At 47.3% G+C, this 27,929-nt stretch overlaps 1 protein-coding gene across 2 annotated transcripts in view; it reads right to left on the bottom strand.

Moving 5' to 3' along the window:
* The window catches only part of ZFHX3 (zinc finger homeobox 3), a 692,957-nt gene that overhangs the window by 118,060 nt on the left and 546,968 nt on the right, over positions 1–27,929 (bottom strand). The gene's annotated exons all lie outside the window — the stretch shown is intronic.

Here is a 27,929-nt window from a genome sequence, read left to right as displayed (position 1 = left end):
CCCGGCGCAGCAGCAGCAGCGCCGGGTGTGGGAGGGAGGGGAGAGCCGCCGGGACCTGCTGGGACCCGGCAACTCTCACCGCAAAGGACAGCTCTTAACGCAAGAGCTGTCCTTTGCCTTAATTATCGCATATGTTACAGCATATGCGATAATTAAATATGCGATGGGCGGCGAAGGGGGGCGGCGATTCTTAGAGAATCTCCCCCTCTGTGAGAAATCTCCAGGGTTTTTTTAAAGCGGCAATCATTTACACTGCTAACCCAGTTTGATTTTGCAGTGTAAATGATTGCCGCTTTTAAAAAAAAGGAAGTTTCTCACCAAATCTCTCACTTTCTGAATCTCTCATCCTATTAAATCTCACCCAAAATAACTCACACAAATCTAACTCTCTCTATACATGTTACATCTGCCCCACCTGCAGTGCACATGGTTTTGCCCATTTTGAGAACAAATTTGTACTGCGATCAGATCTGAATAAGGGTATGCGGTGTGTTCCAGGTTGAGATGAGCGGTTTGGTTTGGCTTTGGATGGACTAAGTTCTCTTATTGGTGTTCTGGTTGTCACATGTTTTGTGTAACCAATAAGAAAGATCCGAACTTGAAATAATTTGGTGGAAAGTGGAGAAACGAAACAAACTGAATGGAACCGCTCATCTCTACATCCAGGGGTGCCCTGCATTTGAGTGATGTTGAGTAACATCTCTTTATTACAGAGTCAATGGTCTCCATAGCAACATGCGTTCTACCTGACCCCATCATGCAAGGGTATGGGTTATTAGGTCAACCACTATTGGTTGACAGACAAAAGGTTGACACACAAATAGGTCGACATACATTAGGTCACCACAGTTAAGAGGTTGACATGGAAAAGGGTTGAGTTTTTCATGTTTTTTTATATCTATGTCCCTGTCGACATAGGTCAGCATGGCCATCGTATAACAGTGCTGTGCCTCGCTGCCTCAGGACACTACTATTATAGTCTCCCTCTATGCCTAATAGGATAATGAGTATGAGCAACTCGGTTAAAATAACACAACCACGGAAAACCCATGTAGACATTTTTTCATGTTGATCTTTTGACCATGTCGATCTTACGACTGTTGACCAATAGTGGTTGACCTTTTGACTGTCGACCTGATACCATGGGGTAAATTTACTAAAGCGTCTTAAAAATGGGAGGTGATGTTGCCCATAGCAACCAATCAGATTATGTCTGTCATTTCTCTAGTGCATTCTGATTGGTTGCTGTGGGCAACATCCTCACTTTTCATTTTTAGAAGCTGTAGTAAATCCCTCCCCCCAATAAGTACTAGCACTCGGGGCAGTACGGATGGTGTAATGGTTAGCATTACTGCCTCACAGCACTGAGGTCATGGGTTCCATCCCCACCATGTGTTATATATACGGGGCAGTACGGATGGTGTAATGGTTACATTACTGCCTCACAGCACTGAGGTTATGGGTTCTATCCCCACCATGTGTTATATATACGGGGCAGTACGGACGGTGTAATGGTTACATTACTGCCTCACAGCACTGAGGTTATGGGTTCTATCCCCACCATGTGTTATATATATACTGGGCAGTACGGGCGGTGTAATGGTTAGCATTACTGCCTCACAGCACTGAGGTTATGGGTTCTATCCCCACCATGTGTTATATATACGGGGCAGTACGGACGGTGTAGTGGTTACATTACTGCCTCACAGCACTGAGGTTATGGGTTCTATCCCCACCATGTGTTATATATATACTGGGCAGTACGGGCGGTGTAATGGTTAGCATTACTGCCTCACAGCACTGAGGTCATGGGTTCTATCCCCACCATGGCCCTAACTGTGGGGAGTTTGTATATTCTCCCCGTGTTTGCGTGAGTTTCCTCCGGGTACTCCGGGTTCCTCCCACACTCCAAAAATATACAGGTAGGCTAATTGGCTCCCAACAAATTAACCCTACAATGTCTGTGTGTGCGTGTACATGTGGTAGGGAATATAGATTGTAAGCTCCACTGGTGCAGGGACTGATGTGAATGTTCAATTATTCTCTGTACAGCGCTGCGGAATATGTGTGCGCTATAGTAGTAGTCCCATTACATGCGAATGACAGGACTCCTAGCTTGCCAGCCTTTGTTGCTGTTGACCAGAGAAACAAGGAGATTGCTCAGTCCTTATCGCTGGCCATAGCATGTAAATATATATATCTATATATATATATATAGATATACATATTTCATTAAGGCTTTCCCTACATCACATTTTCCCGACTTTCTGCTAAATTAATCCTCTTGGCTTTTGCTAAAATACTTATATCTGAATATGGGAAAGCAGATGTTAAATATCCTAACAAAAAATAAAATCCTATTTTATATACAGAGTGAAGTGACAAGGAAGCGTAAGAGTGGCCGACAGACGTCCCAATCCCTCCATCTGTCATCTCACCCTCAACTGTGGGGAAATTAAATGAATCCACATAATGGAAGATTTTCTTCATCACAGCTTACAAGATCTAGTCTAGAAACAAATTAAAATATTCTAGCGTAATTACATTTTTTCTCCCTTGGTCTGGCTGCTTGTGAGTGAGAGCTTCTGACATGTCAGGTGTATGGGAGATAATTCCAGTGTTTCCATAAGGAACGCGAGATACAGCCGGCACTGGTTCATAGGCTGAATGTACAGATACTCAGAAAGGACTGGGGAACAGGCTTCCAGGCACGGTTCTTATTCTGACGGTGGTCGAAACGGGCACCGTCAGAACACCGGGCACCGACAGAATAAGAACCGTGCCTTCTGTGGTCCGGACATACCCCCTTGGCTCACATTGGGGGTATGTCAGGACTATATTACAGCTAGGAGGCACGGGTTTGGGTCATTGGGTCCACAGGGCTCTGGTCGACAGGGTTGGAAGGTCAATACAAGGATTAGGTCAGCAAAGGGAAGGTTGACTGTGAAAAGGTCAACATGAATCTTTCACGGTTTTGTCCTGAATGTCGACATAGTCGACATGCATACCTCCCAACTTGTGTCCGGTTGAAATAGGGACACTCGGGGCGTATGCAAATGAGGGCGCGGCTTATGCTAATTAGCCGCGACCTCATTTTCATACGAGAATAGACGCTGTGCGCATGCGCACAGCGTCTATTCTACTAGATTGGGGGGTCTCCCAACTGCCACCCCCCGCAGCGGGACAATGCCTGCCGCGGGTGGGACGTCGGGACAGGACCCGAAAATCGGGACTGTCCCGACGGAATCGTGACAGTTGGGAGGTATGGACATGGGCACCGTCAAAGTGTACCGCGTCTTCTCGCATGCTTCGGACACAGGGCCTCGCTGCACTCAGCACCATATCGTAGTGGACAGTAGGGCATGAAATACCGCCTGTCGGCACATGTCGGCTAAAACAAAGTGAAAAACACGTCGACCTTTTGACTGTTGACCTTGCCATTGTCAACCTAATGCTTGTGTCGACCTTCCAACCCTGTCAACCTTAGCCATTGTCGACCTATTTCAGGTGTTGATCTAAGCCAATCATGTCCAAACTACGGCCCTCCAGCTGTTCTGAAACTACACGTCCCATCATGCCTTGCCACAGTTTTGCTATTAGGGAATGCTAAAACTATGGCAAGGCATGCTGGGATGTGTAGTTTTACAACAGCTGGAGGGCCCACAGTTTGCACATGCCTGACCTAAGCCCTGTCGACCTTTAGTGGTCTAGTGTCTAGTGACCGTATCCAGGAGTCACAGCTTGCCAACTACATCTTATGGGCCAGATATAGAGGCATACTCACCCAGAGGGATCCACACGGACTGAAACGTTGGCATTGTCTGACCACAGCCTCGTAGTCTCACAGCATTGCAGCTTGTGTGGTCAGTTGCAGAGTATTTACTGAGATGGGAGTTCTATGGAAGATGAAATGTTGCTATAGGCAACCAATCAAATTCTATCTATTATCTTCTAGAAGGTACTAAATAAATAAGAGGTACATTATGATTGGTTGCCCGTAGCAACATCCCACCTTCAACTCCCAGCTTAGTAAATAACCCCCTTTAATGTGTGCTGCATGGTATGGGCTGGCCTGGGAACATAAGGGTAAGCTTTGCAATAAATTCTTAAAAGATGACCCCTTGTATCACTGAGGGCTGGATGCAATGTGAAATCCACCCGGCCCTGCATCACAACAATACTAATCGCGTATGTATTAACATATGCGATTAGTATGGCAAAGGACAGCTCTTGTAAAAGAGATGCCCTTGATGAAGCCACCAGCACCGGGTGAGAGGGTCCCCGCGGGTCCCTCCTGCTGCAGACGGCTGCAATGACTCCCGGGCTCCTCCTCCTCCCTGCACCAGGAAGGGGAAGTCCTGTTGCTAGGGAGGAGGAGGTCACTGGGACCGGGATGCTGCCCGGACAGCAGGGGAGGGGGGTGGCGCGAGGATGCAGTAAGAAGCCCATAGTCTTCTATAGGGTAACATAAAAAAATCTGGAGTTACTCTTCTCACCGAAACAAGGCAGTCCTGCATTGATACATTGGAAACTGTGGTCAAATTCCAGTTGGGCACCCACCGCCCGTATTCAAATGTTTATGGCGACAGGCACGCACACATCTTTTCAGCTCCCTACCCCCAGGGGTAACAAGCTAAAAGACAAGTCACCCCATTTGGGTGCACAAACGGGAGTTTTCTCATCGCGCCCAAGATTACGTTCAGGTTTAGGTGATTTATGCATCTAAACTGGATCTTAATGGGAGTCAAATGTGTGTTAACGTTCACCATCTAAATTTTGACCTGTGATCTCTCGTCTCTCGATCAGACGCGATAAAACATTTGACCCCCCCCCCCCAGAGTGTATGGTCCTTAGCCAACCACACCAATAGGACCTGGCTGGCAGGGTAGATGTCTCCAACAGGCCGTGGACACCCCGGAAGAGATCCGGATGTTGGGCAGTCAGGCCACATGCCCGTACCCTACTGTGCGCGGTTCTTAAAGAGTGAGTATAAAAAGATACAAATGACATTTAATTAAATCCTACTAAATTATATATAATCAAATTAGCTGATTCTGCCTAATTCAGAGCTTTCTCACATTAATCAAACCACAATTAGAACAGCTATCAACAGTTTAATAAGTATGAAATGGTCCCAAAGCCTGGACTACGGGGAGAACGACAGGCCGGAGAGGCTGCGGGACTAATCCATGCATATTTCAAAACAATTACAACAACGGCTTTTCCTTTCATTTACTCTTCGAGGGTTTGTTCTACTTTAATAGAAGCAGAAGGGGTCTCGCATACATCAGACAGCAGATTACACCCATTGTTAGCCAGCACACGCTGCAGTCAGGCTGCATCCCACAGCCAGCAAGTGACGGCACCAGGGAGCAATTCCAGCCCAATCTGTACTGATCCAAGTTGTGCAACCGGACCATAATGTCGGTAACAATATCATCATTGCCCCGAAAACTAACGACCTGTGGGTAAATACGTTCAATGCTGTCACCAGGGCCCCCGCACCAAATATTGGCTGCATGTTTGGACGATCTGGCATATCGATAACAGTATAGTGGGTACACACTGATCGTATGCACAATGATATTGGTAACGATGTTGTCGTGGATATCGTCCATTAAAATCGGATAGCGTGTACCCAGCTTTAGTGCTTTTGCAAAAATAATGTTACTAAAGAAATTAGGAACGTGACACCAGGGTGCAGAAGATAATATCGAAACATATAGGGGCTGATGTTACACATACGTCAGCCAGAATTGTTCCCACATTGCATGCATGGTACTAAGGGCCTAATTCAGAATGGATCACTCGTCTGAGATGTTACAGTGGACAGCGAGGAGAAAGTCACCGCCCACATAGAGAAAAAAAATGCCCCTTGCAAATTTGTGAATGGAATGTAGATCGCTATCCACTTGCAGATCCATCCCGAAACATCCAGGAGACTCTACCGTCTGAGTAGGTGAGTAGGTCTAAGGCTACAGAGACAGGGTGGAAGTGGTCAGCACTGATGTCAGAGACCCTCCCCCAAAAAATGGTTTGATTTGCAAATTATTTAATTAGCGATCCTATCAGAATTAGGCGCTAAATGAGTGTATTTGCCCATGTGTGTGTGGTATCCATCACTGCAGCTTGTCTGCTCCACACAGCTGTCATTACGATCAGGACACACTTGCAAAAAAATGTATGTTAGTAAATAGCCCTGTATGGCCGACATCTCCATTGACCCCCTCGAGAAACGTACCATAACGCTAATTCCATCACAATTAAAATGCAACTGAGATGAGCACAACTCAGCATCATCAGTTCAATGGAGCACACTTGGCTCAGGAGCATGCACATTGCAAGATACACTCCGCAAAGGACACTGCAAGATACACTCCGCAAAGGACATTGCAAGATACACTCCGCAAAGGACATTGCAAGATACACTCCGCAAAGGACATTGCAAGATACACTCCGCAAAGGACATTGCAAGATACACTCCGCAAAGGACACTGCAAGATACACTCCGCAAAGGACATTGCAAGATACACTCCGCAAAGGATATTGCAAGATACACTCCGCAAAGGACGTTGCAAGATACACTCCGCAAAGGACATTGCAAGATACACTCCGCAAAGGACATTGCAAGATACACTCCGCAAAGGACATTGCAAGATACACTCCGCAAGGACATTGCAAGATACACTCCGCAAAGGACGTTGCAAGATACACTCCGCAAAGGACGTTGCAAGATACACTCCGCAAAGGACACTCCGCAAAGGACATTGCAAGATACACTCCGCAAAGGACATTGCAAGATACACTCCGCAAAGGACATTGCAAGATACACTCCGCAAAGGACATTGCAAGATACACTCCGCAAAGGACATTGCAAGATACACTCCGCAAAGGACATTGCAAGATACACTCAGCAAAGGACATTGCAAGATACACTCCGCAAAGGACACTGCAAGATACACTCCGCAAAGGACACTGCAAGATACACTCCGCAAAGGACATTGCAAGATTCACTCAGCAAAGGACATTGCAAGATACACTCCGCAAAGGACATTGCAAGATACACTCCGCAAAGGACATTGCAAGATACACTCCGCAAAGGACACTGCAAGATACACTCCGCAAAGGACATTGCAAGATACACTCCGCAAAGGACGTTGCAAGATACACTCCGCAAAGGACACTGCAAGATACACTCCGCAAAGGACATTGCAAGATACACTCCGCAAAGGACATTGCAAGATACACTCTGCAAAGGACATTGCAAGATATACTCCGCAAAGGACATTGCAAGATACACTCCGCAAAGGACACTGCAAGATACACTCCGCAAAGGACATTGCAAGATACACTCCGCAAAGGATATTGCAAGATGCACTGCGCAAAGGACATTGCAAGATACACTCCGCAAAGGACATTGCAAGATACACTCCGCAAGGACATTGCAAGATACACTCCGCAAAGGACGTTGCAAGATACACTCCGCAAAGGACGTTGCAAGATACACTCCGCAAAGGACATTGCAAGATACACTCCGCAAAGGACATTGCAAGATACACTCCGCAAAGGACATTGCAAGATACACTCCGCAAAGGACATTGCAAGATACACTCCGCAAAGGACATTGCAAGATACACTCCGCAAAGGACATTGCAAGATACACTCAGCAAAGGACATTGCAAGATACACTCCGCAAAGGACACTGCAAGATACACTCCGCAAAGGACACTGCAAGATACACTCCGCAAAGGACATTGCAAGATTCACTCAGCAAAGGACATTGCAAGATACACTCCGCAAAGGACATTGCAAGATACACTCCGCAAAGGACATTGCAAGATACACTCCGCAAAGGACACTGCAAGATACACTCCGCAAAGGACACTGCAAGATACACTCTGCAAAGGACATTGCAAGATACACTCCGCAAAGGACATTGCAAGATACACTCCGCAAAGGACATTGCAAGATACACTCCGCAAAGGACGTTGCAAGATACACTCCGCAAAGGACGTTGCAAGATACACTCCGCAAAGGACGTTGCAAGATACACTCCGCAAAGGACGTTGCAAGATACACTCCGCAAAGGACATTGCAAGATACACTCCGCAAAGGACATTGCAAGATACACTCCGCAAAGGACATTGCAAGATGCACTCTGCAAAGGACATTGCAAGATACACTCAGCAAAGGACATTGCAAGATACACTCCGCAAAGGACACTGCAAGATACACTCCGCAAAGGACATTGCAAGATGCACTCCGCAAAGGACATTGCAAGATACACTCCGCAAAGGACACTGCAAGATACACTCCGCAAAGGACATTGCAAGATACACTCCGCAAAGGACATTGCAAGATACACTCCGCAAAGGACATTGCAAGATACACTCCGCAAAGGACATTGCAAGATACACTCCGCAAAGGACGTTGCAAGATACACTCCGCAAAGGACGTTGCAAGATACACTCCGCAAAGGACATTGCAAGATACACTCCGCAAAGGACATTGCAAGATGCACTCTGCAAAGGACATTGCAAGATACACTCAGCAAAGGACATTGCAAGATACACTCCGCAAAGGACACTGCAAGATACACTCCGCAAAGGACGTTGCAAGATACACTCCGCAAAGGACGTTGCAAGATACACTCCGCAAAGGACATTGCAAGATACACTCCGCAAAGGACATTGCAAGATACACTCCGCAAAGGACATTGCAAGATACACTCCGCAAAGGACATTGCAAGATACACTCCGCAAAGGACATTGCAAGATACACTCCGCAAAGGACATTGCAAGATACACTCAGCAAAGGACATTGCAAGATACACTCCGCAAAGGACACTGCAAGATACACTCCGCAAAGGACACTGCAAGATACACTCCGCAAAGGACATTGCAAGATTCACTCAGCAAAGGACATTGCAAGATACACTCCGCAAAGGACATTGCAAGATACACTCCGCAAAGGACATTGCAAGATACACTCCGCAAAGGACATTGCAAGATACACTCCGCAAAGGACACTGCAAGATACACTCCGCAAAGGACACTGCAAGATACACTCTGCAAAGGACATTGCAAGATACACTCCGCAAAGGACATTGCAAGATACACTCCGCAAAGGACATTGCAAGATACACTCTGCAAAGGACGTTGCAAGATATACTCCGCAAAGGACGTTGCAAGATACACTCCGCAAAGGACGTTGCAAGATACACTCCGCAAAGGACGTTGCAAGATACACTCCGCAAAGGACGTTGCAAGATACACTCCGCAAAGGACATTGCAAGATACACTCCGCAAAGGACATTGCAAGATACACTCCGCAAAGGACATTGCAAGATACACTCCGCAAAGGACATTGCAAGATACACTCCGCAAAGGACGTTGCAAGATACACTCCGCAAAGGACATTGCAAGATACACTCCGCAAGGACATTGCAAGATACACTCCGCAAAGGATATTGTAAGATGCACTCCGCAAAGGACATTGCAAGATACACTCCGCAAAGGACATTGCAAGATAAGCAGGAGTCATGCTGGGGGCATTCAGTAGTAGTAGTAGTAGTAATAGCTCGTTTATTTATAAGGCACCATAAAGTGTCCACAGCGCCGTACATAGCAAACATAAAATACATTACAAGGTAACGTACAGGGTGTGATGATAAAGTACAGCTGAAATAGGGGTATAGCTGGTAGAACCAAAATCAGCATCAGTTCTGAAGTAGGTGTTGAAATTGTCGAGGAGACTGAAGATGAAGTAGAGAAGGGAAGAACAGGGCAGGAGCACTGGTGAGGTAAAGAGGTAGGGTGAGTACGTGAGGAAGGAGGACCCTACTCATAAGAGTTAACAGACTAAAAGGAGGTTGGTGGAAAAACAATAGGAACAGTAGGAACCGATGGAGGGGTAGGGTAGGCAGGATAGGAGGAGCGAAAGAGGCTAGGAGGAGGAGGGATAGGCTAGTCGGAAGAAGTGGGTTTTGAGGGAGCGCTTGAAGGAGGTAATGGAATCAGAAAGCATGATGGGTGGCTGGGAGGTTGTTCCAGTGCAGGGGGGGCAGCGTGAGACGCGAGAGTGGGACAGTGGCAAACGCAGGATTTTCAGAAGGGGGTTTCCAGAGGGGCGGAGCAAAGCACGGAGATGGACACTTAGGTGACCCAGTATATGCCGGGTCAGTTAAAGTATTATAGATAGACCAAATGTATATAAATAAGAATAATAATAATAAAAAAATATATATATATATATATACACACATATACATACATACACGGGCATTAACATCAGTGTAGACCCCTGGGCATAGCAATGTATTGGGGCCCCTACCGATCCTCCAGCGGTAGGGGTGGGGGAAGCTTTGATGTCCCACGGGTGGTAGGGGGTATTATATCAACCGCTCAGCATGTAGGGCCTGGATCAGTAATTTCCACTAATTACCCCTTTACTGCACAGATGGTGGGAGATGGGGTAGGAGAAGGGGGCATTGGGCTGAATGAAGGGGCCCTGATACATAACTTCCAGGGTGGTAGAGGATGTTTAATATGCAGAGGAGGGGTGTATATTGGAGTGGGCTTATTATTCATAATTTTTTCTGGTGGGGGGACAGCTTGCTTGACTGCAGATATCTCCAGTTCCCATAAATAGATTTCTTAGATTTAAATGGAACTAGAGAATTCCACCTACCAAATGGTACTGGGGACTAGGGGATCGGAGTTCAGGAGGCAGAGCAATCTGCCAAAGAGAATATAAAACTACATACCAGGTGTGTGGAGCTGGAGCAGTAACCAGCTGCTGGAAGGCTGATATCTCTGGTTCTAGGAAGTGTAGAGACAAGCTACTAGTGTCCATCAAGGAGGGAGAGTCTCATCTTTTGGAATATACTCTCAGAAAAACTCTAAGTCAGATAGAACCTGAAATATCTGACTGGGAAGAGCAATTAACAGTCTTGGATGGGGACCACTGCTTTGAAGTCAGATATCTCTGGTTTCCAAGGGCCGATTTTTTAAATTCTTGTACCCCTGGAAAGAGGGGACCCTCAGCTTTCAGCCTAGGTCCCTTAGACTCCTAGGGGAGTTTCTGGGTACTCAGAAACCCCCCCTGCGTGCGCTACTGGGAGGAGGTGATTAGTTGAGTGGTCAGGCGGCGGTCGGCGGCGGAGCGAAGAGGACGGAAGGGAGTGTGGATAGAAATCAGTGAAGAGAGGTAAGGAGCGGTGGAGGAGGAGAAAGCCTTGTAGGTGGTGGTGAGAAGTTTAAAGAGAACTCGGAAAGGAATAAGGAGCCATGCATGCATTCGCATGCAAACACCCAGGGTTTCCTGGGCGTACCCACAAAAACGTTGAGTGTGCACTGGGCGTTTTCCATGTGAACGGAGCTGCTTCCTGCTTTCCGTGGGTGGGCAGCCGACATCACCGGATGTCAGCTGCCCGCCCTGTTCTCGGAGCAGGGCGCCGCTAATCAAAGTCACCAGGGAGTGACTTAGATTAGTGAGCGCTTGAGTAATCATTCCATGGTCTACGACCATCACATGATTTCGGCCCGCATGCAAGCCTGCGAATGGATGTTTATACAAAACAAGGCCTGCGGGGACATGCGGCTTCCAGCAGGGGGCGGGTGTTTGTGCGGATGGCGGCGGCTTCAGTTGGCTCGCAGGGAAATCAGCTGCTTTGCGAGTCAGCCCAATCCAGGCCCTTAGTGTTGGGCGGCAGGTGTTTAAACTGAAATCTAAGATGCAGCGTAAAAATAAAGCTAACATTGCTGGGCTACATGCAAAAGCAGCCAGTATCTACCCTGCACAGAAACAATATAAATGTATTTGTACCCCTTGCATAGCAACATGGTTTGATTCAGACACAAAACGACTTGCTTTTTTTCGGTTTACCGGATCTGGCCCAATATCTGTTGTGATGTCCAGGGAGAGCAGAACATTTGCCATCCGGCTTTTCCGGCAGATGCGGCATAACAGCACACGGGATGGCATGCTAATAGGAGGATGATCAGCTGCGTCCAGCCAATATCCACAGTGTTCCCATGCACATATTATTCTAAGCTGAAGTGTGAATGGCAGAAAACCAATGCTGGCTACTTCATTATCTAGTGACCTTCGTCCTTTTGGCTAGCTGCAATTCTCAGAGGCGGTGTAACCCGTATGACCAAAGCTCATTAAAGGTCATGACCTGCAGCGTCTCACTACAAGGGACATTGTGCATTTTTTTCCCACGAAAAGTCCCTTTTGGCTGTCGTTTCCCATTATGCAGCGGTCTTTGTTGCGGATGCTACAAAGTAGGTCCGGTCTCACGGAAGACATCGAGCGCTCCATATAAATTAGCCTGACTGCCACACATTGGACATATTGGAATCCGGCTCTGCTAATAGCTGGCTCCAGGCACTGCCAGATGCTTATACCTGTACATGGGTGATAAGCGTTCCTATTGATAATATATTGAACAAACATACTCCAACTACAAATGTAAGCGATGAGCGGAACGTGGCCGAGTTCTGCTGCTACAGGTACATTGATTGCTTAGTGCTCTGTATCCAACAGAAAGATCAGTTCCTAAAAGGTTAATCACTTTGTAAAATCTATCAAAGGGTTTAGAAAGGAAATGTTTGTATTGACAGGAAGATCCTACAGCCTGAGGCGCAGAGAGAGAGCCAGACAAGCAGCGGCTAATACAGTGGAAGGGAGAAATCATTGGGGCTGGGGTTCTTGAGCGGAACACACAAATCACCTGAGTCTTCATTCACACCCAACTTACAGAATTAGGGGTTTATTCTAGTTCATTCTTTCTGACAAAATCCTTCTTAGATGGACAAAACCATGTGCACTGCAGGGGGGGCAGATGTAACATGTGCAGATAGAATTAGATTTGGGTGAGTTATTTTGTTTCTGTGCAGGGAAAATACTGACTGCTTTATTTTACACTGCAATATAGATCTCACTTTGAAGAAAAACCCCACCCAAATCTAATTCTCTCTGCACAAGTTACATCTGCCCCACCTGCAGTGCACATGGTTTTGTCCATCTAAGAAGGATTTTGTCAGAAAGAATGAACTAGAATAACCCCCTTAGTTGTCATGGAGATGAAGGTGAATATTGACAGAGCGGAATAGGTGTGTAACACGCAGCATATATGTTATATGGAACGCCAAGTGTTCCTTGCCTTTCATGCAGTTCAGCTGTGTCTTATATGCCGGTAATGGATTGTTAAGCAAAATGAGGAGAGATAAGGAGCTAATCAGCAATGCAAACGTTCTAATGCACACAAATATACATCAATACATCCTAACAAGGGAACGAGCTGCTGGAATAGGAATTGGGGCTTGGGCAAAATGCTATCCGGGGCATAGTGGCGGCAGCCATTTTGAACTTTTAAGCCTGAGATTGATTTGGGAGTCATTTGGGCATATGCTAAATGCACAGAATAAATGTGTACAGTCATCCATATATACGGCACTGTACGCCTGACTACTAGACATTATCATTAGGTTGTGTCGGCACCTGCCTTATACTAGACCTGGAGAGAGGTATTTTTATGCTCACATCCAGGTAGGGATGGCCATCGTTGCCATTGCCATCGATGGTTGCCATCGATGGCAATTCTGCAACAGGCCATCGATAGTGTTAAACTATGCAATGGATGACCATCGATATTTTTACATATCGATGGTCATCAATTGTGTTTGATTGATTGGCCTGTGGGCCAATCAAAACACGGGGGCGGGGCTTCTCGGGTGTCAGGGGGGGCGGAGCTATGCTCCGTGTCCCGGCACTTTGAAAAAAAAAAAGAAAAACATTGTTTTGCTGTTCCATCGATGGAGGGAAACCATCTGGTTCTCCCCCATCGATGGCAAAAGTATTCGACATCGGCCATGAACCATCGATGATTTAAAATCATCGATGGTCGATGGCCATCCCTACATCCAGGTATAAACGGGATACGGTCATAAGGTCGACATGAACGTCAACAGGCCTTAATTCAGAACCTGAAATAGGTCGACATGGGTAAGGTTGACAGGGTCAAAGGCCTACACAAGCATTAGATTGACAATGGGAAGGTCGACAGTCAAAAGGTCAACATGAGTTTTAGTTTTTTTTATGAGCCGACATGTGTCGACAGGTGATATTTCCTGCCCTACCAGGAGAATGAAATAGTGTTACGAACGCAGCGACGCTCCGTGCCCGAAGCGAGGTGAGCACAGCAAGCCATGCGAGGGAATGTGGTACACTTACAAGGTGCCCGTGTTGACTGAGTCGACATTCAGGACAAAAAATTAAAAAAACTCATGTCAACCTTTTGACTGTCAACCTTCACATTGTCAATGATTGTGTCGACCTTCCGACCATGTGGACCTTACCCATGTCGACCTATTTCAGGTGTGAATGTAATTGTCGACCTAAATTGGGTCAACCCAATGACCCATGACCCATGCCCATATGGTCTACAGCATCTTGGTCGACAAGCATTAGGTCGACAAAATCATTAGGTCGACAGTGTCTAGGTCAACAGTCAAAAAGTCGACATGGGGTTTTTCACTGGTTTTTTTTACCCGAATGTTGACACAGTCGACATGGACACTGTTTAAAGTGCACCGCATCCCCTCACTTCGCTCGCAATGCTTCAGGCACGCCCTAGTGGATGGTAGGGCATGAAATACCGCCTGTCGGTACATGTTGGCTCAAAAAACAGTGAAAAACTCCATGTCGACCTTTTGACTGTCGACGTAGACACTGCCGACCTAATGCTTGTGTCAACCTAATGACCTGTCGACCTAGACCCATGTCGACCTAGACCAATGTCGACCTAGAACCATGTCAACCTATCCCCATGTCGACCTTATGGTGTTGACCTAATGCTTGTCGACCAACATGCTGTAGACCAAATGACTGGATCCCGTCTACAAGCGGGCGTTCCTTGCAACGTATAGTCCAGGGATGGGGAACCTTCGGCCCTCCAGCTGTTCTTGAACTACACATCCCAACATGCCCTGCAACAGTTTTAGGATTGCCAAATAGCAAAACTGTAGCAATGCATGCTGGGATGTGTAGTTCCCCATACTTGCTATTGTCAGTCCCTTCTTACCACAGCTGTGTCACTAGTGAACAAATAAACTGCACTATTTTAGCCAAGAAATTGTCTGCTTAAGGTGCGTACACACGGGGCAATATGATCGCTGGCAATATATTGCTAGCAATATATTGCTCAGCAATCATATTGCCCCGTGTCCCGTTTTCATCTGCGACCAGAGATGGTCGCAGATGAAAATTTAAACACTGCTGGGTGAAGAGGCAGGGGATGTCGCTGGTCGGAGGAGCATGTTCCTCCGACCAGCGACCATTCAGGGGCTGAAAACGGGAGCGCGCACCCAGCGATTTATCGGTGCACACTCTAATCACTGGCAATATGGTCGCTCAGCGACCATATTCCCAGCGATTTCAGCCCCTATCGCCCCCGTGTGTACACAGCATTAGAGGGAGATTTATCAAAGCTTTAAGAGAGATAGGTAAAGCATCAACCAATCTGCTTTCTAATGGTATATTTAGAAGAAGTTGACATTTAATTGATTTTACTTAAAATAAAAATGATATTAATTTTAAATGTTAATTAATGTGTGTTTTAGCCATTTAAGCCCAAAATCAAAGATTGATCTGAAATCGATCAAAATCGATGAAGCTCTACCTTTAGTAAATTTACCCCAAAGGTGGGTATTCAATTAAGTCCGTATTTTTGGCTAGCAGGAAAAATGGACTTTAGTATTCAAGTGGCTGTTTTCATGTTTCGCAGATGCAGTTTCACTTTTTTTTTTTTAAGTCTAAACTGCATCGGTGAAACATTACTTAAAAAAAGACGAACACGGCACTTTAATTGAATAGGTTAAATGTAAATTTGACCTAAAAACATTGATAAGGGACATTTTAAGGGCAGTGTCATGTTACAGGATGTGTATGACATTTAGAAGCTGGTATGTTGGTACTTTACCTCTCTCTCTCTACTTTATCTTCCTCTCCGGGCTTTAAGAAATCTCCCCCTAGGTGGCGGATTTTAGACCCGGTTCAGTCCTGGGTTTTTAAAAATCCCGGGTCCACTGCAGGTGTGCACTCAGGTCCCGGGATTTTAGACAACTAAAATACCGGGTAGACCCATTCAGACATACACTAGTCCCAGGATCTTGCCGTATGTCTGAAAGGGGTTTAACATAGTAATTTAGGTTGAAAAAATACGTTAGTCCATCGAGTTCAACTTATCTAATTGTCTATCAGACTAGTGAATAACTATATCATTCCCTTTGTGTCCATAAATGCATCTGGTTTTATTCTAAACTCCTTCACTGTGTTTGCTAGCAAGAATTGCACCATGTGTATACACCTCCCTGTGATGCCCAATGCAGTGAGGCAACATAGACATTCCTGTCACTCATCACCCCGCATAAATTACAGGTTTGTTTTTTTTCCCATGCCCTGTCTGGAGGCCACACCTTTTTATTTTACTGGGGCACGGCCGACCTGTCGGCGCTCTGGTGCATACCTCCATACCTCCCAACTTTTGACCTGAAGAAATAGGGACACTCGCGCGGCGAAGCCGCGCGCGCGCCCGAAAAGGGGGCGGGTCGTATGCAAATGAGGGTGCGGCTTATGCAAATTAGCCGAGACCTCATTTTCATACGAGACCTCATTTTCATACGAGAATAGACGCTGTGCGCATGCGCACAGCGTCTATTCTACTAGATTGGGGGTCTCCCAACTGCCACCCCCCGCAGCGGGACAATGCCTGCCGCGGGTGGGACAGCGGGACAGGACCCGAAAATCGGGACTGTCCCTCTAAAATCGTGGCAGTTGGGAGGTATGTACCTCCCAACCTTTGTGAAATGGGTGGGACCCCATCAATGTTTTTTTTGGGGTGAGTTGCATACCTCCCAACAATTTAAACAATCGGGACCGGGTCAAAAAGGGCCGGAGATACTGGGTGGATGGGCGTGGCTTCAGAGTGTAGTGTTTGGCAGGAAAACACTGCAGCATAACATGTCATGTTTGCAGATGCAGTAACTGACGGCACCTCAGAGGTCAGGACAAATATTCTTGTACCCAGAACCAGGGACATAGATAATGGGTGCCATAGTAAAAAACAAAATTGTCGGTCCTCCCTTATTGTCAGGGAGACCCTCAAAATTGTGGGGATTTCCCTGAGTCCCTGGAGAGTCTAGCAATCTCCCAAATGCTGGATAGGGCTGGGCGGATGCTACATAGTGCTAGTTCTGCTGGTGCTATTCTAAATGCTAAAGTAGACAAGTGTGTAGTGTGTGCGTGTATTTTGGCTGCCACTATGTCATTTCCGTCATGCTCAACCCACTGAATGATTGCAGCCTCCTCTGTCCTGCTGGGCTGTCTGTGGGTCAGTGTCAAGGCCAGAGGTCAGGGTGCAGTGTGAGCTAACAAGATGTGTGCAGTGCAGCAGGATCAGTGTCCACCGCCTGCAATCGCTGACCTCACCCTGGGGGAGAAGGGTATCAGCAGTATTGGAAAGCTGCCAGTAGCAGAGCTGATGGAAGTGTCTGATAACAGCTAAAGACTCTTTGATTGTTGTGGCAGGGGCGGCTCTGGAGTGGTAACACAGTAAAGCAGTCCATTGACTGACCCTGTAGAGCAGGTTATTGATGCTCTGCTTTTTCCTCACTTGATTACCCCTCCCCATCTCCACCCACACATAATACTGATGATATTTCTGTTCAGCACAGGCCAGAAATGCCACGCTCGCTCCACCATCTGCTAAATAAAGTGCAATGAATATTCCCATTTTATAGAAAAATACAAAACTGCAAAACACAGCAGGCTGCTTCTTCTGCCAATAGCGTGGTACAAAGTCTTCTCTGGGGAGTCTCTGTGCCTCAGTACGCACAGGTGCACTTAGATTTGTGCCAGGGTGCATGCTGACAAAAAGGTAGAAATGGTATATGGCGAGAGGAATGTGCAATGTATAGCACGGGGGGGGGGTGGTACAATCCCGCCTCATAACGCTCCACTCCCCCACTCCCCACTGCAACCTGGCTGCCTCTTCCCATGCTGGCTTGGGACTAAGTAAAAACACAAATGGGACTAAGTAAAAACCAGACCCGGACAAGTCCCCGGAACGCCGGACCGGTCATCAAACTCTGCATTCCAGAGCTTGTAGTATCCGTTCCCAGTGATATTCAAGAAGACGCCGCATGAAGATGTTCTTACACTATACGGTGCCCAGAGGCAGATTTTCCACAAGGCAGCCTAGGAGGTTACCAGGGGCCCCATTAAAATATCTTGGATGTACAAAACATTCCCAGAGGGAATACTGCGTGATGTTATCACTCTCTTAAAGAAACTTTGATGTTCTTTGATAAGATAAATAAAATCGTATGAAGTCTTCTTCCAAAACCCTCGAGCCTGATTCAGATTTGTATGCAATGTCGATGTTCACGCAGCTGAGCATTTATCAGTGGACTGTACACGCGCCAATCTACTCTATCGATGCCAGCAGCAATGCCCCAAATAGGTATCTTGCCTAGGTCTAAATCCACCTCTGATGGTGCCATCTTCCCAAAGATGTCACTGGAAAGATGGCACTGTGGAGGAGGATGGACCCGCTTGCCAGCACAAGGTGAGTATACTCTAGTCTAGGCATACTTTTTGACTTACTGGCAGCTATCCCCAGGAGAGAGCAGGTTGGCGCACCAGGGGGCAGGGCTCTGCAAAAGGGGGCGGTTCAGGAGCATGGACAGGCGATTGAATCATCACAGTCCTGCCCATATTACCAGCATTGCAAAATGGGGACAGTGCTACAATGACGCTGCCTGGACGCCTGCACATTTAAATGTCTGAAACTGTAGCAGGACCATACTTGCTTACTTTTGAAAACTAGTTTCGGGGAGATTATAGTTAGTAGTAGAATTTTGCACAGCGCCCCATTGGGGGTGCGTGTCATGCTCCACCCAAAGGGCATGTCTAGTTCCATATATGGAGAGATTGCAAAAAGAGATTGTGAACGTGGCACCTAGATGCGTGGGTGTGTACTGTTACATACCTCCCAACTGTCACGATTACAGCGGGACAGTCCCGATTTTCGGGTCCTGTCCCGCTGTCCCACCCGCGGCAGGCATTGTCCCGCTGCGGGGGGTGGCAGTTGGGAGACCCCCAATCTAATAGAATAGACGCTGTGCGCATGCGCACAGCGTCTAATAGAATAGACGCTGTGCGCATGCGCACAGCGTCTATTCTCGTATGAAAATGAGGCTGCGGCTAATTAGCATAAGCTGCGCCCTCATTTGCATACGCCCGCCCCCTTTTCGGACGCTCGCGCTCCCTATTTCGTCGACCCAGAAGTTGGGAGGTATGCTGTTACATCTGAGAGGAATCTTTTAAAATGACTTCTATCCAAATGTAGATGAGCCCCAAAGCAGTAAGTAAGAGATACTATACTGGGTAAAGTGCTGGGAAATGGTGCGGATGGTTCAATGTAAATGTATCTGTCTCTCATTCCTTTTTTCCCCCAAAATGTAACAGTGTAACGTGGGCTAGGTGACATGAGGGAGATTGCTAGACTAATGAGGGAGAGAGGGAGATTGCTGCTATTTCAGGGAGTCTCCTGCAGAATGCAGGAGGGGAGGTAACTATGGTGTAACAGTGTAATGTGGGCTAGGTGACATGAGGGAGATTGCTAGACTAATGAGGGAGAGAGGGAGATTGCTGCTATTTCAGGGAGTCTCCTGCAGAATGCAGGAGGGGAGGTAACTATGATGTAACAGTGTAATGTGGGCTAGGTGACATGAGGGAGATTGCTAGACTAATGAGGAAGAGAGGGAGATTGCTGCTATGTCAGGGAGTCTCCTGCAGAATGCAGGAGGGGAGGTAACTATGAGCAGGACTCACAGCAGACACCACATTTTGGTACTTGTTTCCTAGAACGGCCACAACGATTTAGATCGTTGTGGTCGTAAGATAAAAAATCGGATCGATCGCATCGCATGCAATTTGGTCGCATACGATGCGACCGATCCGATCGGCCGATTTTTCACCCGATTTTTTTTTTTTTTTCACCAGATTTTTTTAAATTGCCCCCCCAAATGTTAATAAGTGTGCTAGACCCCACGATAGACGTGAACCCGAAGCGTGGCGAGCGCAGCGAGCCCGCGAGGGGCGGCGGTGCGCGTCCTCCGACCTTTTCATTCCCCTACTATCCACTAGGGCGTGGAGTGAGAATATAATAGTGTGGCGAGCGCAGCGAGCCACCGAGCCCGAAGCGTGGCGAGCGCAGCGAGCCCCGCGAGGGGACGCGTTTAACTTCACAGGTATACGCGTCCCCTCGCGGGGCTCGCTGCGCTCGCCACGCTTCGGGCTCGGTGGCTCGCTGCGCTCGCCACACTATTATATTCTCACTCCACGCCCTAGTGGATAGTAGGGGAATGAAAAGGTCGGAGGACGCGCACCGCCGCCCCTCGCGGGCTCGCTGCGCTCGCCACGCTTCGGGTTCACGTCTATCGTGGGGTCATGGCGGGCACATAAAAAATGTGAAATGGGTCATATTGGCCCATTTCACCTTTTTTATCATTTTTCCCTATGTGAGATGGACTTAATCAAGTCCATCTCATCTTGTGCCATTATAATGGCACAAGACCGACCGATTTCAATGTTAAAAGATTTTTTAACATTGAAGTCTATGGAAAAATCGGGTCAATCGGTCGGTCGCATCGCGGCCGATTTTAATTGGTCGCGACCGACCGATTGACCCGATTTCTGTCAATCAAAGTGAAAAAATTGTTAAAAATCGGCCACATCGTGAGGATCGTGTCCCTTAATTAAGAGCCACGATCACTCACGATTGTGGCCGTTCTAGGAAACAAGTACCCACATTTTCCTTTTGAAAGACCATTTCAGCATTCCCCAGGCGGTGGTGGCTGTACATTTGTGGTTATACCACTTGTTTCTACAATTCACATGCTCCGTAAAGTCAGGATGTTATTCCAACTCCGAATGACAGGACACAGCCACTGCGCTCTTATACAGCCAGAGAAACTTATTCTGTTCTCGTGAACTGGCACTGGCCTAGCTCGCACAGTTAATGGAAATTTTACTCAAATCAGCACTGTTTGGAAAGATATTTAAATAGACGAACCTTCAGCTTTCTGGCAATAAGGTCTTAATTTCCTGTCATACATATTTTAAAACTAAGGCATCTACAAATGGTCTGTGTTACGGAGCAGAAGGGTGGGGTGCAGTACTGGGAAGTACTCAGCGCCTTGCCGAATCTCCACCACTCTGCCAGGGTCCTACAGACAGAGGTATCAAGCTCCTCGCCATTTGTCTCTGCACTGATTTGAATATGTAAATTTCCTCATGGGCTCTCAAAGCTGATAATATATAGTGTTTTGTTCCCTACTTTATCCTGGGAGATTATTTTTAACCCAAATTATTTTGCATTGTTAATATTTAAATCTACATTAAATCCAGATTAGTGCTGGAGAGATATGACAAGATATTTACAGGAAACAAAAAATATCAAATTACTGCAGTCAGCTCATTCTGAGAAATCCTTTGTGTGGCGAGTGGCGTATGCTCGGGTGGGTTAAGGGAACATGAAGGCACAATAAGGTCCGCACTTCACACCGTCGCCCTCCCCTGTGCTATGCAACATCCATCACTGGAATTAATAACACAGATAAATCCAAAATAAATCAGGATTAGCGTGACTGCATCTTGGGGTTTAGGAAAATGAAAGGATAAAGAATTCTGCTGCTTAACACTATCACTGCTGGGAGGAGCGATTAATATATGTGCTTAATTCCATCCAGGTGAGGAGTCTTTTGTCTCCTTTTGGCGTTTCCGAAACAAAGCCCTGTCCTCATTTACTCTTGGGGGACCGTACTTCGATGTTTCTTCTACGAAGCCCATTAAGGGTCGTCAGCCATTTTGGTTTGTGCAGGATACACTGGTCACTGGATGCTTTTGTGACCTGATGGGATGTTGAATGGGATTTGCAGGAAATCCTGTATTGAATGAATCTGTGTTCGGACAGTGGGGCCTAAATGGATTTTCAGTCCAGGGTTCATACGAGTGTGCAGAGATCCAGTCACGCCAGAAAAAAAATGGACACAAAAAGATTTTATAACATGCCCCGCTTGTGCCATCTCTCCACTTGCTTCCCTATTGTGAATGGCTGTAACCACTCTGATTGGTGAATAGCACCAGCCGTCCACCAATGAGAATTCTGACAGCAATTCACTGTTTGGCTGCAGTTGGAAGCAGGTAGAGAATGTTGGGCTCTGATTGGTGGATAGCTCCAGCTGACAATCATTCACTGTCTGGCTGCAGGCTGGGAAAAAGGATGAGAATGCTGCCTGGTTGTACTGTATGTGTGTGATTCACAATCAGAGTGCCCAGGCAGCATTCTCTACCGCCTCCCAAGAAGCTCAGGAGGCAGATGCCCACACCCCAATCTGCCCCAGCTCAAAGGGCACTTGGGCAGCTGCTGATTGAGCGCATACTTTAAGTGATGTGTGAGTGGTCCCCGGCGGCTCTCCCCCTTCTCCTGCCTGGCAGCCCCCTGCACAGATGGCTGTAGTGGCTGCCGGGCTCTGCCTCCTCCTCCCCGGAAGAGGTGCAGGGAGGAGGAGGTCACTTGTCCGAGCAGAACGGCAAGATGCTGCTCGGACAGAGGTGAGGGGGCGACGTGGATCGGCGGGGTCATGTGGGGTATCGGGAGACGCGACAGTGAAGCCCAGGCGGTGGGTCTTTACATCATCATAAACAAAAAACAGTCTTTTTACCGCATTTTTTGTTTAGTGCATCCCACCCAGTGCAGATATCCGGTCACGAGTCGCTGCCTGCTAGTCATTCATTGTGCAGAGATCCAGTCATACTACTTGCTAGTCAGTCATTGTGCAGAGATCCAGTCACGCTACCTGCTGGTCAGTCATTGTGCAGACATCCAGTCATACTACCTGCTAGTAAGTCATTGTGCAGACATCCAGCCATACTACCTGCTAGTCAGTCATTGTGCAGAGATCCAGTCACACTGCCTGCTAGTCAGTCATTGTGCAGAGATCCAGTCACGCTGCCTGCTAGTCAGTCATTGTGCAGAGATCCAGTCACGGTGCCTGCTAGTCAGTCATTGTGCAGAGATCCAGTCATGCTGCCTGCTAGTCAGTCATTGTGCAGAGATCCAGTCATACTGCCTGCTAGTCAGTCATTGTGCAGAGATCCAGTCATACTACCTGCTAGTCAGTCATTGTGCAGAGATCCAGTCATACTGACTGCTAGTCAGTCATTGTGCGGAGATCCAGTCATACTGCCTGCTAGTCAGTCATTGTGCAGAGATCCAGTCATACTACCTGCTAGTCAGTCATTGTGCAGAGATCCAGTCATGCTGCCTGCTAGTCAGTCATTGTGCAGAGATCCAGTCATACTGCCTGCTAGTCAGTCATTGTGCAGAGATCCAGTCACGCTGCCTGCTAGTCAGTCATTGTGCAGAGATCCAGTCACGCTGCCTGCTAGTCAGTCATTGTGCAGAGATCCAGTCACGCTGCCTGCTAGTCAGTCATTGTGCAGAGATCCAGTCATACTACTTGCTAGTCAGTCATTGTGCAGAGATCCAGTCACGCTACCTGCTGGTCAGTCATTGTGCAGACATCCAGTCATACTACCTGCTAGACAGTCATTGTGCAGACATCCAGCCATACTACCTGCTAGTCAGTCATTGTGCAGAGATCCAGTCATACTGCCTGCTAGTCAGTCATTGTGCAGAGATCCAGTCACGCTGCCTACTAGTCAGTTATTGTGCAGAGATCCAGTCACGCTGCCTGCTAGTCAGTCATTGTGCAGAGATCCAGTCACACTGCCTGCTAGTCAGTCATTGTGCAGAGATCCAGTCATACTACCTGCTAGTCAGTCATTGTGCAGAGATCCAGTCATACTGACTGCTAGTCAGTCATTGTGCGGAGATCCAGTCATACTGCCTGCTAGTCAGTCATTGTGCAGAGATCCAGTCATACTACCTGCTAGTCAGTCATTGTGCAGAGATCCAGTCACGCTGCCTGCTAGTCAGTCATTGTGCAGAGATCCAGTCATGGTGCCTGCTAGTCAGTCATTGTGCAGAGATCCAGTCACGCTGCCTGCTAGTCAGTCATTGTGCAGAGATCCAGTCATACTGACTGCTAGTCAGTCATTGTGCGGAGATCCAGTCATACTGCCTGCTAGTCAGTCATTGTGCAGAGATCCAGTCATACTACCTGCTAGTCAGTCATTGTGCAGAGATCCAGTCATACTGCCTGATAGTCAGTCATTGTGCAGAGATCCAGTCATGCTACCTGCTAGTCAGTCATTGTGCAGAGATCCAGTCATACTGCCTGCTAGTCAGTCATTGTGCAGAGATCCAGTCATACTGCCTGCTAGTCAGTCATTGTGCGGAGATCCAGTCATACTGCCTGCTAGTCAGTCATTGTGCAGAGATCCAGTCATGCTACCTGCTAGTCAGTCATTGTGCAGAGATCCAGTCACGCTGCCTGCTAGTCAGTCATTGTGCAGAGATCCAGTCACGCTGCCTGCTAGTCAGTCATTGTGCAGAGATACAGTCACGCTGCCTGCTAGTCAGTCATTGTGCATAGATCCAGTCACGCTGCCTGCTAGTCAGTCATTGTGCAGAGATCCAGTCATACTGCCTGCTAGTCAGTCATTGTGCAGAGATCCAGTCATACTACCTGCTAGTCAGTCATTGTGCAGAGATCCAGTCATACTGCCTGATAGTCAGTCATTGTGCAGAGATCCAGTCATGCTACCTGCTAGTCAGTCATTGTGCGGAGATCCAGTCATACTGCCTGCTAGTCAGTCATTGTGCAGAGATCCAGTCATACTGCCTGCTAGTCAGTCATTGTGCGGAGATCCAGTCATACTGCCTGCTAGTCAGTCATTGTGCAGAGATCCAGTCATGCTACCTGCTAGTCAGTCATTGTGCAGAGATCCAGTCACGCTGCCTGCTAGTCAGTCATTGTGCAGAGATCCAGTCACGCTGCCTGCTAGTCAGTCATTGTGCAGAGATACAGTCACGCTGCCTGCTAGTCAGTCATTGTGCATAGATCCAGTCACGCTGCCTGCTAGTCAGTCATTGTGCAGAGATCCAGTCATACTGCCTGCTAGTCAGTCATTGTGCAGAGATCCAGTCATGCTGCCTGCTAGTCAGTCATTGTGCAGAGATCCAGTCATGCTGCCTGCTAGTCAGTCATTGTGCAGAGATCCAGTCACGCTGCCTGCTAGTCAGTCATTGTGCAGAGATCCAGTCACGCTGCCTGCTAGTCAGTCATTGTGCAGAGATCCAGTCACGCTGCCTGCTAGTCAGTCATTGTGCAGAGATCCAGTCACGCTGCCTGCTAGTCAGTCATTGTGCAGAGATCCAGTCACGCTACCTGCTGGTCAGTCATTGTGCAGAGATCCAGTCACGCTGCCTGCTAGTCAGTCATTGTGCAGAGATCCAGTCATACTACCTGCTAGTCAGTCATTGTGCAGAGATCCAGTCACACTGTCTGCTAGTCAGTCATTGTGCAGAGATCCAGTCATACTACCTGCTAGACAGTCATTGTGCAGACATCCAGCCATACTACCTGCTAGTCAGTCATTGTGCAGAGATCCAGTCACACTGTCTGCTAGTCAGTCATTGTGCAGAGATCCAGTCATACTGCCTGCTAGTCAGTCATTGTGCAGAGATCCAGTCATACTACCTGCTAGTCAGTCATTGTGCAGAGATCCAGTCATGCTGCCTGCTAGTCAGTCATTGTGCAGAGATCCAGTCATACTGCCTGCTAGTCAGTCATTGTGCAGAGATCCAGTCATACTACCTGCTAGTCAGTCATTGTGCAAAGATCCAGTCATACTACCTGCTAGTCAGTCATTGTGCAGAGATCCAGTCACGATGCCTGCTAGTCAGTCATTGTGCAGAGATTCAGTCATGCTGCCTGCTAGGCAGTCATTGTGCAGAGATCCAGTCATACTACCTGCTAGTCAGTCATTGTGCAGAGATCCAGTCATACTACCTGCTAGTCAGTCATTGTGCAGAGATCCAGTCACGCTGCCTGCTAGTCAGTCATTGTGCAGAGATCCAGTCATACTACCTGCTAGTCAGTCATTGTGCAAAGATCCAGTCATACTACCTGCTAGTCAGTCATTGTGCAGAGATCCAGTCACGATGCCTGCTAGTCAGTCATTGTGCAGAGATTCAGTCACGCTGCCTGCTAGTCAGTCATTGTGCAGAGATCCAGTCACACTGCCTGCTAGTCAGTCATTGTGCAGAGATCCAGTCACGCTGCCTACTAGTCAGTTATTGTGCAGAGATCCAGTCACGCTGCCTGCTAGTCAGTCATTGTGCAGAGATCCAGTCATGCTGCCTGCTAGTCAGTCATTGTGCAGAGATCCAGTCATACTGCCTGCTAGTCAGTCATTGTGCAGAGATCCAGTCATACTACCTGCTAGTCAGTCATTGTGCAAAGATCCAGTCATACTACCTGCTAGTCAGTCATTGTGCAGAGATCCAGTCCCGATGCCTGCTAGTCAGTCATTGTGCAGAGATTCAGTCACGCTGCCTGCTAGTCAGTCATTGTGCAGAGATCCAGTCATACTACCTGCTAGTCAGTCATTGTGCAGAGATCCAGTCATACTACCTGCTAGTCAGTCATTGTGCAGAGATCCAGTCACGCTGCCTGCTAGTCAGTCATTGTGCAGAGATCCAGTCACGCTGCCTGCTAGTCAGTCATTGTGCAGAGATCCAGTCATACTACCTGCTAGTCAGTCATTGTGCAGAGATCCAGTCGTACTACCTGCTAGTGTGATTAGGCCACACCCAATTTTTTTTACCGGGCTCGGCATACCTCTCCTGGTGATAGCGTCTAGTTAATTTCATATGGACAGTATATTCTGGCATTATTTTACTGCGGGACATCTTTGGAATATACATAATCATATATGTTACAAGAAACAAAAGAAAACAAAGACTTAACTTCCAACAGAGAATCAAATCAAGCAAAAGACCATTTTTCTTCTAGGCCAGTGGTTTCTAAACTGTGTGCCATTGCGGCAGCCGTTCAGCCACACATCAATTTGCCTTTGATTCGATGTTAGATTCGATTTTCTATTAGATCTAGCATTAGATCTTTCCATTCGATTTGGCATTAGATCTGTACTTTTACATTAGATATCGAATTCAATATGGAATTCGATATACATTCATGATACATTGTACACATTCGAGTTATTCCTTGGCTGCACAGTAGATTTTTCTGTTCGATGTTGTGAAAACTGGAGCGCACATTGAATCCAATTTAGATCGAAAGTGACACAAAAACCATTCGATTTCGTTTAGGATTCGATTTGATTTTGCTTCTAAATCAATGCATGTGTACAGGGCTTGAATCTTAAGCTGTGTACACACACTTTGTTTTGCTTTTGATTCGATGTTAGATTCGATTTTCTATTAGATCTGGCATTAGATCTTCCCATTCAATTTGGCATTAGATCTGTACTTTTGCATTAGATATCGAATTCAATATCGAATTCGATTTACATTCATGGTACATTGTACACATTCAATTTACTAGATCAAATTTGATATTTCCTTGGCTGCACAGTAGATTTTTCTTTTCGATTTTGAGAAAACGGGAGCGCGCATCGAATCAAATGCAGATCGAAAGTGTCCTAAAAACCATTCAATGTGGATTTGGTTTTGCTTCTACAGATGGAGCTGGGCTCGTCTTTGGCCGGCGCTCGCCAGACCCCTTGCGCTGGCGAGAGAGACTGGGACGCGCGTCTCACGTGCACGCACGTCCCAGTATCGCGGCGGCTGGGTAGTGTCTCCCTGCCCGTCTCCGCTACGGGGGAGACGCTGCGCAGTTCAAGGGGGGGGGTTTCGGGGCGGCGAGGGG

Source organism: Crinia signifera, chromosome 11 (genome assembly GCF_055691185.1).
Source record: "Crinia signifera chromosome 11, ASM5569118v1, whole genome shotgun sequence".
NCBI classification, from domain to species: domain Eukaryota; kingdom Metazoa; phylum Chordata; class Amphibia; order Anura; family Myobatrachidae; genus Crinia; species Crinia signifera.
The sequence above is the reverse complement of the archived record's forward strand: the minus strand, read 5'-3'. Positions and strand labels throughout refer to the sequence as shown.